This window comes from Vulpes lagopus, chromosome 10 (genome assembly GCF_018345385.1).
Source record: "Vulpes lagopus strain Blue_001 chromosome 10, ASM1834538v1, whole genome shotgun sequence".
Taxonomy (NCBI): domain Eukaryota; kingdom Metazoa; phylum Chordata; class Mammalia; order Carnivora; family Canidae; genus Vulpes; species Vulpes lagopus.
In genome coordinates, this window is record NC_054833.1 from 22,025,989 (window position 1) to 22,039,362 (window position 13,374).

The 13,374-nt window shown below is 37.9% G+C and overlaps 1 pseudogene; it reads right to left on the minus strand.

Moving 5' to 3' along the window:
- Nucleotides 1-11,838: 11,838 nt before the first annotated feature.
- LOC121500496 lies at nt 11,839-12,646 on the minus strand (annotated as a pseudogene).
- Nucleotides 12,647-13,374: the final 728 nt, after the last annotated feature.

Sequence of the window (13,374 nt, forward strand, 5' to 3'; positions counted from 1 at the left end):
ATATCTAGAATAAGCCATGTGCCTCAGGAAGACATTGACCAGCATATTAATAATAAATGTCAACTAAAGATTTTTTTTCTAAGAATTCTGAAGTCTTCTGGAACATTTAGTGCTTTTCTTTAGAAATTACTTTCAGAACCATAAGTGTATTTTTATAATATTGTCAATGGTGGTAAATCTTCATCCACCAACATTGGATTTGATTTTTGTGTATAGTCAAAAAGTCAGAGTTAATTCTGTTGTATAATGCAAGTGATTAAACTGGATAATGCCAAATTTTTATTTTAAGCAAGAGATATGGCTATAACATAAGTCACTATGTTTTTGAATATGATGGATAAATTCACTTGTAATCTGCTCCGGTAGGGGAATTATAAAATGATATTTTATATAGGATTGTCATTCTAAGGATTATTGAACAAAGAATATAAGAGGATATTTGCAAATGGCATATAGGATAAAGGGTTAGTATCTAAAATATATAAAGAATGTTTAAAACTCAACACTTTAAACATGAATAATCCAAATAAAAAATGGAGAGAAGACATGAATGAATACTTTTTCAAAGAAGACATGCAAGTGACCAATGGACACACAAAAAGATGCTCAACATCACTTATCATCAGGGAAATGCAAATCAAAACTACGAGATATCACCTCATACCTGTCAGAATGGTTAAAATCAACAACAGCCAGATAGCAGGTGTTGGCTAGGATGTGGAGAAAGGGGAACCCTCTTGCACTGTTGATGGGAATGCAAACTGGTGCAGTCACTCTGGAAAACAGTGTGGAGGTTCCTCCGGAAGTTAGACATAGAACTAGTCTATAATCCAGAAAGTGCACTACTGGATATCTACCCCCAAAATACAAAAATACAGGGGCACCTGGGTGGCTCAGTCAGTTAAGTGTCTGACACTTGATTTTGGGTCAGTTCATGATCTCATGGTCATGGGATCGAGCTCCACAAAGGGCTCTGTGCTCAGTGCAGAGTCTGCCTCAGATTCTTTCATCCTCCCCATCTTCCCCTCCCTGCTCATGTGCTCACTCTCTTAACTAAATAAAAATCTTTAAAAATAAAACAAAAATACCAATTCAAAGGGATGCATGCACTCTGATGTTTATAGCAGCATCACCTACAATAACCAAATTATGGAAACAGCCCTTGTCCATCGACTGATGAATGGATATAGAAGATGTGGTATATATATACAATGGGATATTGCCTAACCATAAAAAGGAATGAAATCTTGCCATTTGCAACAGTGTGGTTGGAACTAGAGGGTATTGTGCTAAGTGAAGTAAGTCAGAGAAAGACAAATACCATATGATGTCAGTCATATGTGGAATTTAGGAAACAAAACAAATAAGCAAAGAGAAAAGAGAAAAAGAGTGAGAATGGCAAGCCAAGAAAGAGACTCTTAACTATGGAGAACACACTGATCTCGCCAGGAGGGACGTGGGTGGTGGCATGGGTTTAAATGGGTGATAGACATTAAGCAGTGCACTTGTGATGAGCCCTAGGTATATATATATATATATATATGGAAATGTTGAATCATTATATTGTGTACCTAAAGCTAATATTAATTACACTGTATGTTAACTAACTGGAATTTAAATAAAAACTTTTAAAAATTCTCGTATTATAGTCAAATTTATAGAAACATAGTATTATTTTTAAGTAATATAAAGTAATATAATATCCCCAAACTACTTCTTTAATAATGAAATTTATTTTTAAAAATAACATCTGTTATGCTATTTTTCATATCTGGTGTTTTTTATAACAAGCAAGGAAAATAGGTATATTATCATTGTCCCCATTGAAGAGGAGATTTCTTTCATAGGAGTAATCATCTTGCTCAAGATAATATAGCAAAAAGTATTGGAACTGGGCTAAGAACCTGAATGCTCTAACTCCAAATGCTATGTTTTTATAAGGTAATTTACATGTAAATGCTTTGCAGAAGGAAATTGGAGTATAAATGAAGAGCATTAGATAAAATCTAGTCCTGGCTGTGTCCCTAACTAGCTGTGTGATCTTCAGACAGTATTTCACCCCTTGGGGCCCTTAGCACAGTCATTTGTCAAATGAGGGTTTTGTATTGTTTTTGTTTTTGTTTTTTTTTCTTAGTTATAGGCTAAGTTAAGAAACTCTGTAAGGAAATACTATCAAATACTATTTAAAGAGCAGGATAGAGGAAGTATTTAAATAAGCCTTACAAATATTACAAAGAAATCAGTCAGCTTTACCAAGCCAACTTCATATAACAACCACAAAGGATTAATGCAAATTTTATTGAATGGAAATGAAGAATGTTTAAAAGCACATGAGCCACTATGGAATCATGAAAGCTAGTAAAATATATTTATTATTGTCTTGCTAACTTAGTTAAACTTGCTGAGCACTCTTTGCATGTGTTTGCTTATTACAAAACCAGCTCAGAGAATAGACAGATGTGGAAAAATCTGTAATTTAAGGAAAGAACAGAGACACAAGAGTTGTTGCTATTAGTGTATCTCAAACTCTATTTCTAGGATTCACATCTGTGTGACTTAAGGCCAATGGACAGAAAAATGATGTATGTGATTGTAAATGAAGTTATACAATTCTGTTAAATAGTGTCCCGGGTTGGTTTTCCCAAGAAGTACACTCTGAGGGGGAGTATAGTACCTAGAAAGTTTATTAAGGGAGGGAGTACACTTCAGATCACTGCCTGTGGAATAGAAAGGAACAAATTGGGTGCAGGGAAGGCTCAGCCAACCCTGCTGGGGTTCTAAAGACATAGTGCCCCTTCAGACCTGTTCCAGTTAGAATACAAAGGCAGAGTCTTTATGCCTCCACTTGGATCAGTCACTGGATATGGACTATTGGGGCTTTAATTTTAAAGAACAAATGCAGGTCCTGAGTAATATTGTTTATTAATCATGTTATTTTTTTTTAATTTTTTTTTTTTAATTTTATTTATGATAGGCACACAGTGAGAGAGAGAGAAGCAGAGACACAGGCAGAGGGGAGAAGCAGGCTTCATGCACCGGGAGCCCGACGTGGGATTCGATCCCGGGTCTCCAGGATCGCGCCCTGGGCAGAAGGCAGGCGCTTAACTGCTGCCCACCCAGGCTACCCATGGAGATGGCTTCTTGCCTTAAACCTCATGAACCAACCTCCACTAGCTTCAGACTTTCCTTCCATAGCTTTCTCCCCTCTCAGCCTTCACAGAATTGAAGAGTTAGGGCTTGGTTTGGATTAAGCTTCGGCTTCAGGGAATGTTGTGGCTGGCTTGATCTTCTATCCAGACCACTAAAACTTCCTCCATTAGCAATAAGACTGTTTCTCTTTCTTATCTTTCATGTGTTCACTGGAGTGGCACTTTTAACTTCTTTCAAGAACTTTTCCTTGCATTCACAACTTGGTTAAGTTTCATGCAAGAGGCCTAGTTTTCAGCCTCTTGACTTTTGACATGCCTAACCTCAAACGGTTAAACTAAGTTTAACTATTTTTAGTATATGATTTAAAATGAGGGACATGCTACTCTTCCTTTCACTTGAAGACTTAAAGACCATCTTTGGTTTATTAAGTGGCAAACTGAGGTATTATTAATCTTTTAAATATTACAAATCTGGGGATCCCTGGGTAGATCAGCAGTTAAGCGCCTGCCTTCGGCCCAGGGCATGATTCTGGAGACCCGGGATCGAGTCCCATGTCGGGTTCCCTGCATGGAGCCTGCTTCTCCCTCTGCTTGTGTCTCTGCCTCTCTCTCTCTCTCTCTCTCTCTCTCTCTCTCTGTGTGTGTCTCTCATGAATAAATAAAATCTTTAAAAATAAATAAATAGATAGATAAATAAATAAATATCATAAATCTGGGAAAACTATAACTCATTAATTCACGTGTCTTCAATTGTTAGAGAATCTGAGCATCTTTTATGTTTTATATTTATTTTTCAGTGAGTTACGCTTTTATATCTTTAGCACACTTTAAAACAGGATAGTATTTAAAAAAAGGGATCCCTGGGTGGCGCAGCGGTTTGGCGCCTGCCTTTGGCCCAGGGCGCGATCCTGGAGACCCGGGATCGAATCCCACGTCAGGCCCCCGGTGCATGGAGCCTGCTTCTCCCTCTGCCTGTGTCTCTGCCTCTCTCTCTCTCTGTGAGTATATACTTAGAAGTGGATTTGCTGGACCAAATGGTAGTTTTTATTTTTGCTTTTTTTGCAGAACCCTAATACTGTTTCCCACAGTTGTTGAACTAACTTACATTCCCACCAACTTTTTTAAAAATGCATTTTAAAAAATGCATAGAATCTGTGTGATCTTCAGACAGTATTTCACCCCTTGGGGCCCTTAGCACAGTCATTTGTCAAATGAGGGTTTTGTATTTTTTTGTTTTTGTTTTTTTTTCTTAGTTATAGGCTAAGTTTCCTATAGTTAAGATCCTCTTATGGTTGGTCTCCCTTTTGGTTTCCATTTTATTTTGTTTTTCCTTCCCTTCCCCTATGTTCATCTGTTTTGTTTTTTTTTCTTAGTTATAGGCTAAGTTTCCTATAGTTAAGATCCTCTTATGGTTGGTCTCCCTTTTGGTTTCCATTTTATTTTGTTTTTCCTTCCCTTCCCCTATGTTCATCTGTTTTGTTTTTTTTTCTTAGTTATAGGCTAATACTTAAGATCTAGGCTCTTAGGGTATTTGATGTTAATAATGCAGTACTGTGGTCTGTACTCACTCTTCTGTGCATTAGATCTCCAGGGCTAATTTATCTACTTGTTGCAAGTTTGTATCTTTAAGCAGTATCACTCCTGTTACCTCATCTTCCAGCCCCTGAAACCACATTTCTACTCTCTATTTTTACCAGACTGGCTTTCTTTTTAGATTCCACATATAGGTGACATCATACAGTATCTGTCTTTCTCTTCCTGACTTATTTAACTTAGCTTAATGTCCTCAAAGTCCACCTTGTCACCAATGGCAGGATTTCCTTCATTCTCATGGATTGAATAATATTTCATTATATATGCACGCATACCTTGGAGATATTGAGAGTTCAGTTACAGATATATTACAATTAAGTGAATATTTTGCTTAGAGTAGCCACCTGTACTAAAGATCTTAGCTAGATCTTCCAGATAACTTGCTGCAGCTTCTACATCAGCCCTTGCTGCTCCACCCTGCACATTGATGCCATGAAGATGGCTTCTTTTTTTTTTTTTTTTAACATTTTATTTATTTATTTATGAGAGACACACATACATAGAGAGAGAGAGGCAGAGACACAGGCAGAGGGAGAAGCAGGCTCCATGCAGGGAGCCCGACATGGGACTCGATCCTGGGTCTTCAGGATCACGCCCTGGGCAGAAGGCAGGCGCTTAACTGCTGCCCACCCAGGCTACCCATGGAGATGGCTTCTTGCCTTAAACCTCATGAACCAACCTCCACTAGCTTCAGACTTTCCTTCCATAGCTTTCTCCCCTCTCAGCCTTCACAGAATTGAAGAGTTAGGGCTTGGTTTGGATTAAGCTTTGGCTTCAGGGAATGTTGTGGCTGGCTTGATCTTCTATCCAGACCACTAAAACTTCCTCCATTAGCAATAAGACTGTTTCTCTTTCTTATCTTTCATGTGTTCACTGGAGTGGCACTTTTAACTTCTTTCAAGAACTTTTCCTTGCATTCACAACTTGGTTAAGTTTCATGCAAGAGGCCTAGTTTTCAGCCTCTTGACTTTTGACATGCCTAACCTCAAACGGTTAAACTAAGTTTAACTATTTTTAGTATATGATTTAAAATGAGGGACATGCTACTCTTCCTTTCACTTGAAGACTTAAAGACCATCTTTGGTTTATTAAGTGGCCTAATTTCAATACTGTTGTGTCTCAGGGAATAAGGAGGCCTGAGGAGAGGGATATATGGGGGTATAGCTGGTAGGTGGAACATCAGAACACAAACATTTATAGATTAAGTTTCACTGTCTTATATGGGCATGGTTCATGGCACCACAAAATAATTACAATAGTAACATCAAAGATGAGAAAGTTTGAAATATTGTGAGAGTTACAAAAATGTAACATGGAGACATGAAGTGAGCAAATGCTGTTGGAAAAAATGGCAGACAGACTTGCTGGATGCAGGGTTGCCACAAACCTTCAATTTGTAAGAAATGCAGCATCTCTGAAGTGCAATAAGAAGTATCCCTGTTAGACCATATCATCTTTATTCATTAATCCATTGGTGGAATATTTACACTTTTTCCTGTCTTATGTATTGTAAATAATGCTACAATAAATATCGGGGAGATTTTTTATCTGCACGGGAGTGCAGATATCTCTTTAATATCCCTTTCCCCCCTCATTTTGAGTATATACTTAGAAGTGGATTTGCTGGACCAAATGGTAGTTTTATTTTTGCTTTTTTTGCAGAACCCTAATACTGTTTCCCACAGTTGTTGAACTAACTTACATTCCCACCAACTTTTTTAAAAATGCATTTTAAAAAATGCATAGAATCTGTGTGATCTTCAGACAGTATTTCACCCCTTAGGGCCCTTAGCACAGTCATTTGTCAAATGAGGGTTTTGTATTTTTTTGTTTTTGTTTTTTTTTTCTTAGTTATAGGCTAAGTTTCCTATAGTTAAGAGTCTCTTATGGTTGGTCTCCCTTTTGGTTTCCATTTTATTTTGTTTTTCCTTCCCTTCCCCTATGTTCATCTGTTTTGTTTTTTAAATTCCACATACAAGTGAGATCATATGATAATTGTCTTTCTCTGACTGACTTATTTCACTCAGCATAATACCCTTCAGTTGCATCCATGTCATTAGAATGGTGACTTTTTCATGGCTGAGTAATATTTTATTGTATGTATGTACCGCATCTTTATACACTCATCTATCGATGGACATTTGAGCTCTTTCCATAGTTTGGATATTGTGGGCATTGCTGCTATAAACATTGGGGTACAGGTGCCCCTTCAAATCACTATGTTTGTATTCTTTGGATACTTACCTTAGTAGTGCAATTGCTGGGTTGTAGGGTAGTACTATTTTTAGATTTTTGAGGAACCTTCGTACTGTTTTCCAGAGTGGCTGCACCAGTTTGCATTCCCACCAACAGTGTAAGAGGGTTCCCCTTGCTCCACATCCTTGCCAACATCTGCTGTTTCCTGAGTTGTTAATTTCATATAAGCAAAATGCTGTCCTCATAAATGACTTTGAAATGTTCCCTCTTCTATTTTTTGAAAGAGTTTGAGAATAATAGGTATTCTTCTTTAAATGATTTATAGAATTCACCAGTAAAGCCATCTGCTCTTGGATTTTTGTTTTTTAGGAAGGTTTTGATAACTGATTCAATCGCCTTACTAGAAATTGGCCTGTTCAGCAGGATACAAAATCAATGCCCAGAAATCAGTGGCACTTCTATACACTAACAATGAGACTGAAAAAAGAGAAATTAAGGAGTCAATCCCATTTACAATTGCATAAAAAAGCATAAGATACCTGGGAATAAACCTAACCAAAGAGGTAAATGATCTATACCCTAAAAACCTTAGAACACTTCTGAAAGAAAATGAGGAAGACACAAAGAGATGGAAAAATATTCCATGCTCATGGATTGGCAGAATTAATATTGTGAAAATGTCAATGCTACCCAGGGCAATTTACACATTTAATGCAATCCCTATCAAAATACCATGGACTTTCTTCAGAGAGTTGGAACAAATAATCTTAAGATTTCTGTGGAAAAAGAAAAGACCCCGAATAGCCAGGGGAATATTAAAAAAGAAAACCATAGCTGGGGCATCACAATGCCAGATTTCAGGTTGTACTACAAAGCTGTGGTCATCAAGACAGTGTGGTACTGGCACAAAAACAGACACATAGATCAATGGAACAGAATAGAGAACCCGGAAGTGGACCCTGAACTTTATGGTCAACTAATATTTGACAAAGCAGGAAAGAGTATCCACTGGAAAAAAGACAGTCTCTTCAATAAGTGGTGCTGGGAAAATTGGACAGCCACGTGCAGAAGAATGAAACTAGACCATTCTCTTACACCAGACACAAAGATAAACTCAAAATGGATGAAATATCTAAATGCAAGACAAGATTCCATCAAAATCTTAGAGGAGAACACAGGCAATACCGTTTTTGAACTTGGCTACAGGAACTTCTTGCAAGATACATCCATGAAGGCAAGAGAAACAAAAGCAAAAATGAACTATTGGGACTTCATCAAGATAAGAAGCTTCTGGCATCCCTGGGTGGCGCAGCGTTTTGGCGCCTGCCTTTGGCCCAGGGCGCGATCCTGGAGACCCGGGATCGAATCCCACGTCGGGCTCCCTGCATGGAGCCTGCTTCTCTCTCTGCCTATGTCTCTGCCTCTCTCTCTCTGTGACTATCATAAATAAATAAAAATTAAAAAAATATTTAAAAAAAGATAAGAAGCTTTTGCACAGCAAAGGATACAGTCAACAAAACTAGAAGACAACCTACAGATGGGAGAAGATATTTGCAAATGACATATCAGATAAAGGGCTAGTATCCAAGATCTATAAAGAACTTATTAAACTCAACACCAAAGAAACAAACAATCCAATCATGAAATGGGCAAAAGACATGAACAAATTTCACAGAGGAAGACATAGACATGGCCAATAAGCCCATGAGAAAATGCTCCGCATCACTTGCCATCAGGGAAATACACATCAAGACCACCATGAGATCCCACGTCACACCAGTGAGAATGGGGAAAATGAACAAGACAGGAAGAACAAATGTTGGAGAGGATGCCGAGAAAGGGGAACCCTCTGCACTGTTGGTGGGAATGTGAACTGGTGCAGCCACTCTGGAAAACTGTGGAGGTTACTCAAAGAGTTAAAAATAGACCTGCCCTACGACCCAGCAATTGCACTGCTGGGGATTTACCCCAAAGATGCAGATGCAATGAAACACCGAGACACCTGCACCCCGATGTTTCTAGCAGCAACGTCCACAATAGCCAAACTGTGGAAAGAACCTCAGTGTCGAAAGATGATGGATAAAGAAGATGTGGCTTATGTATACAATGGAATATTCCTCAGCCATTAGAAACGACAAATACCCACCATTTGCTTCAACGTGAATGGAACTGGAGGGTATTATGCTGAGTGAAATAAGTCAGTCGGAGAAGGACAAACATTATATGTTCTCATTCATTTGGGGAATATAAAAATTAGTGAAAGGGAATAAAGGGAAAGGAGAGAAAATGAGTGAAAATATCAGTGAGGGTGACAAAACATGAGAGACACCTAACTCTGGGAAATGAACAAGGGGTAGTGGAAGGGGAGGTGGGCGGGGGGTTGGGGTGACTGGGTGATGGGCACTGAGGGGAGCACTTGGCGGGATGAGCACTGGGTGATATGCTATATGTTGGCAAATTGAACTCCAATAAAAAAATTAAAAAATAAATAAGTAAATAAATCCTTTCCCCCCAAGTCTCAAAAAAAAAAAAAAAAAAAAAAAAGGCCTGTTCAGGATTTCTCTTTCTTCCTAATTCAGTCTTCATAGATTGTATATTTCTAGGAATTTGTACACTTTTTTCTGGTTTGCTCAACTTGTTGGTGTGTACTCATTCACAGTAATCTTGTATAACCCTTAGTTTTTTATGGTACCGATTGTTAATGTCTCCTCTTTCATTTGAGTAATCTTTTTCATGACGCATCTAGCTTAAGATTTGTCATTATATTTATGTTTTCAAAGAACCAGTGTTCATTTCATTGATTTTTTTCTACTATCTTTTTAGTCTCATTTATTTCTGATCTGATCTTTGTTATTTCCTTCCCTCTACTAACTTTGGGCTCACGTTTCTCTTCTTTAACTAGTTCCTTGAGGGTAAAGCTAGGTTGCTTATTTGAGATTTTTCTCAAATAATGTAAATGTTTACCACTACAGACTTCCTGCTTAGAATGGCTTTTGCTGCATCTCATACATTTTGGTATATTGTATTTCCATTTTCATTTCATTTTCATTTGTCTCAATAAAAAAATATTTTTATTTCACTTTTTATTTTTTCTTTGACCCATTGGTTGTCCAGTATCGTGTTGTTTAATATACAAATATTTGTGAATTTTCCAGTTTTTTTCTTGTAATTGATTTTTAAATTCATACCATTGTGGTCAGAAAAGCTTGATATGACTTCAATCTCCTTAAATTTACTAAGCCTTGTTTTGTGGCCTAACATAAGATTTATCCTGGAGAATGAATGTTACATTTGTACTTGAGAAAAATATGTATTCTTTTGCCTTCAGATGGAATGTTCTATATATATATATATATATATATATATATATATATTGAGTCCATGTGGCCCAAAATATCATCTAAGGCCTATGTTTCTCTATTGATTTTCCTTTTTTTTTTTAAGATTTTATTTATTTATTCATGATAGACACAGAGAAAGAGAGAGACAGGCAGAGACACAGGCAGAGAGAGAAGCAGGCTCCATGCAGGTAGCCCTATGTGGGACTCGATCCCCGGACTCCAGGATCATGCCCTGGGCCAAAGGCAGGTGCTAAACCACTGAGCCACCCAGGGATCCCCCCCTATTGATTTTCTGTCTAGATAAAAATTCATGTAAATGAAGTATTAATGTCTCCTATTAATATTGCTCTCTATTTCTACATTTAGATCGGTTTTTGTTTCCTTTATATATTTAGGTGCTCCTATGTTTGGTGTATAAATACTTGTAAATGTTATATCCTCTTACTAGATTGACCCCATTATTGTTATGTAATGCCCTTCTTTGTGTCTTATTATAGTTTTACATTTAAAGTCCATTTGGCTGATATAAGTATATCTACTCCAGCTTTCTTTGAGTTTCCATTTGCATGGACTATCTTTTTACAATACTTGAATTTCAGTATGTGTGTCCTTACATCTGAAGTGAGTCTCTTGTAATCAGCATATAGATGGGTCTTGTTTATTAATTCATTCATCCTTCTTTTGATTGGACAATTTAGTCCATTTACATTTAAAGTGATCATTGACAAGCTCGTCTTTACTGCCACTTTGTCAATTGTTCTGTGACATTTTGTAGTTCCTTCCTCTGTTCCTTTATTCTTCTGCTCTCTTCCTTAGTGAATTGATGGTTTACTTTAGTGGTATGCTTAGATTCATTCTCTTTATCTTTTGTGTATCCTCTATATGTTTTTCTTTCAAGTTTTTATTTCAATTTTAGTTTAAAATTACATACAATATATTACATATAATATTAGTTTCAGGTGTACAATATAGTGATTCAGTAATTCCATACATCACCTGGTGTTTATCACAAGTGTACTCCTTAATCCCCATCACCTATGTAACCAATCCCCCCCTCCCCCGACCTACCCTCTGGTAACCATAAGTTTGTTCTCTATATAAGGAGTCTGTTTCTTGATTTGTCTCTCTCCTCCTTTGCTCATTTGTTTTGTTTCTTAAATTCCACACATGACTGAAATCATGGTATTTGTCTTTCTCTGACTGACTTATTTCAATTAGCATTATACTTCCTAGCTCCACCCATGTCATTGAAAATGACAAGATTTCATTCTTTTTATGGCTGAATGATATCCTGATATATATATATATATATTGTATATATATCATTTCTTCTTTATCCATTCATTAGTTGATGGGCACTTGGGCTATTTCCATATCTTAGCTACTGTAAATAATGCTCATATAAATATAGAGGTGTATGTATCCCTTTGAATTAGTGTTGTCATGCTTTTTGGATAAATATCCAGTAGTGCAATTGCTGGTTCATAGGGTAGTTCTATTTTTTTTTTAAAAGGGAAACTTTTATTACTTTTATGGATAGAAAATTCCACAGTGTCCACTCAGCCCAGCTTGGTGGCCAGTTCTTTAGCCTTTGCTTTTTCCAGCTTGGCAATGTGAGCCCCCAACTTCAGACCCAGGACACTGCCTCCCCAGTGGCAGTGGATCTCATCATATCTGTCATTGTAATTGGTCCTGATGGCTTCTACCAGCTTAGCCAGAGCTCCCTTGTCTTCTGAGTTAACCTGTTTGAAGGCAACAGTCTTGCAGGTCTTCCTGTGGACGAGATGCCCCAGCCTGGCCTTCCCCTTGATAATGCAGTAGGGAACCCTCACCTTAGGACACAGGGCAGGCAGGAAGACAACCAGCTCAGTGGGATCCACATCATGTGTGAGCACTACCAGCTGAGCCTTCTTGTTTTCCACCAAGGTGATGACAGTGTTAGCCCCAACTCGAAGGACAGGAGGCCTCTTAGTGGGGACATCTGCTTTGCCAGCAGCTTTCTTCTTGGCCTGGGCCAACAACATCTGCTTCTTCTCTTGCTTTGTCTCTGGTCTGTACTTGTGGGCCAGCTTAAGCAGTTGAATAGCTGTTTGGCAGTACAAGGTCTGGGTGAACTGGTTAATGGCAGGAGGTACTTTGAGACGTTTATAGAGAATGACCCTCTGCCGCTGCAGCCGGATGTAGTGCGCCCATTTGCAAAGCGGGTGAGGTCCCTTTTGGGCTAGATGTCCTGTCCGATGCCAAAGTTTTTGGGCCTTTTCTCAAACGGGATTGATTGACCACCTTCTTGGCCTCCTGCTTCTTTGCTACAGCAGGGGCTAGGGCCACCTTCTTCCCCTTCACCTTCTTTCCTTTCAGCATCTTGGCTTGCTGGAGAAGAGAGTGGGTAGTTCTATTTTTAACATATTGAAGAGCTTCCATATTGTTTTCTAGAGTGGCTGCACCAGTTTGTATTCTCATCAACAGTGCACAAGCCTTCCTCTTTGTCCACATCCTCATCAATACCTGTTGTTTCTTGTGTTTTTGATTTAGTCATTCTGACAACTGTGAGGTCATATCTCATAGTTTTGATTTGCATTCTCCTGATGATCAGTGATGTAGAGCATTTTTTCATATGTCTATTGGCCATCTGTATGTCTTCTTTGGAAAAATGTCTATACATGTCCTCTTCTCCTTTTTTTAACTGGATTATTTGTTTTTTTGGTGTTGATCCATTTTTTGGTCTTTAATCCATTCTGAATTTATTTTCATGTATCACATAAGAAAGTGGTCTAGTTTCATTCCTTTGCATGTAGCCATACAGTTTTCCCAACACTGTATGGCTACTTTGTTGAAGAGACTGTCTTTTTCCATTGGATGTTCTTTCCTGCTTTGTTGAAGATTAATTGATCCTATAGTTGTGGGTGCATTTCTGGGCTTTCAATTCTGTCCCATTGATCAGCCTATTTTTTGTTCCAGTACGTTTTTAATGACTACAATTTTGTATTATAACTTGAAGTCCAAAATTGTGATGCTTCCAGCTTTGCTTTTCTTTTTCAGGATTGCTTTGGGTACTTGGGGTCTTCTGTGGTTCCACAGATATTTTAGAATTGTTT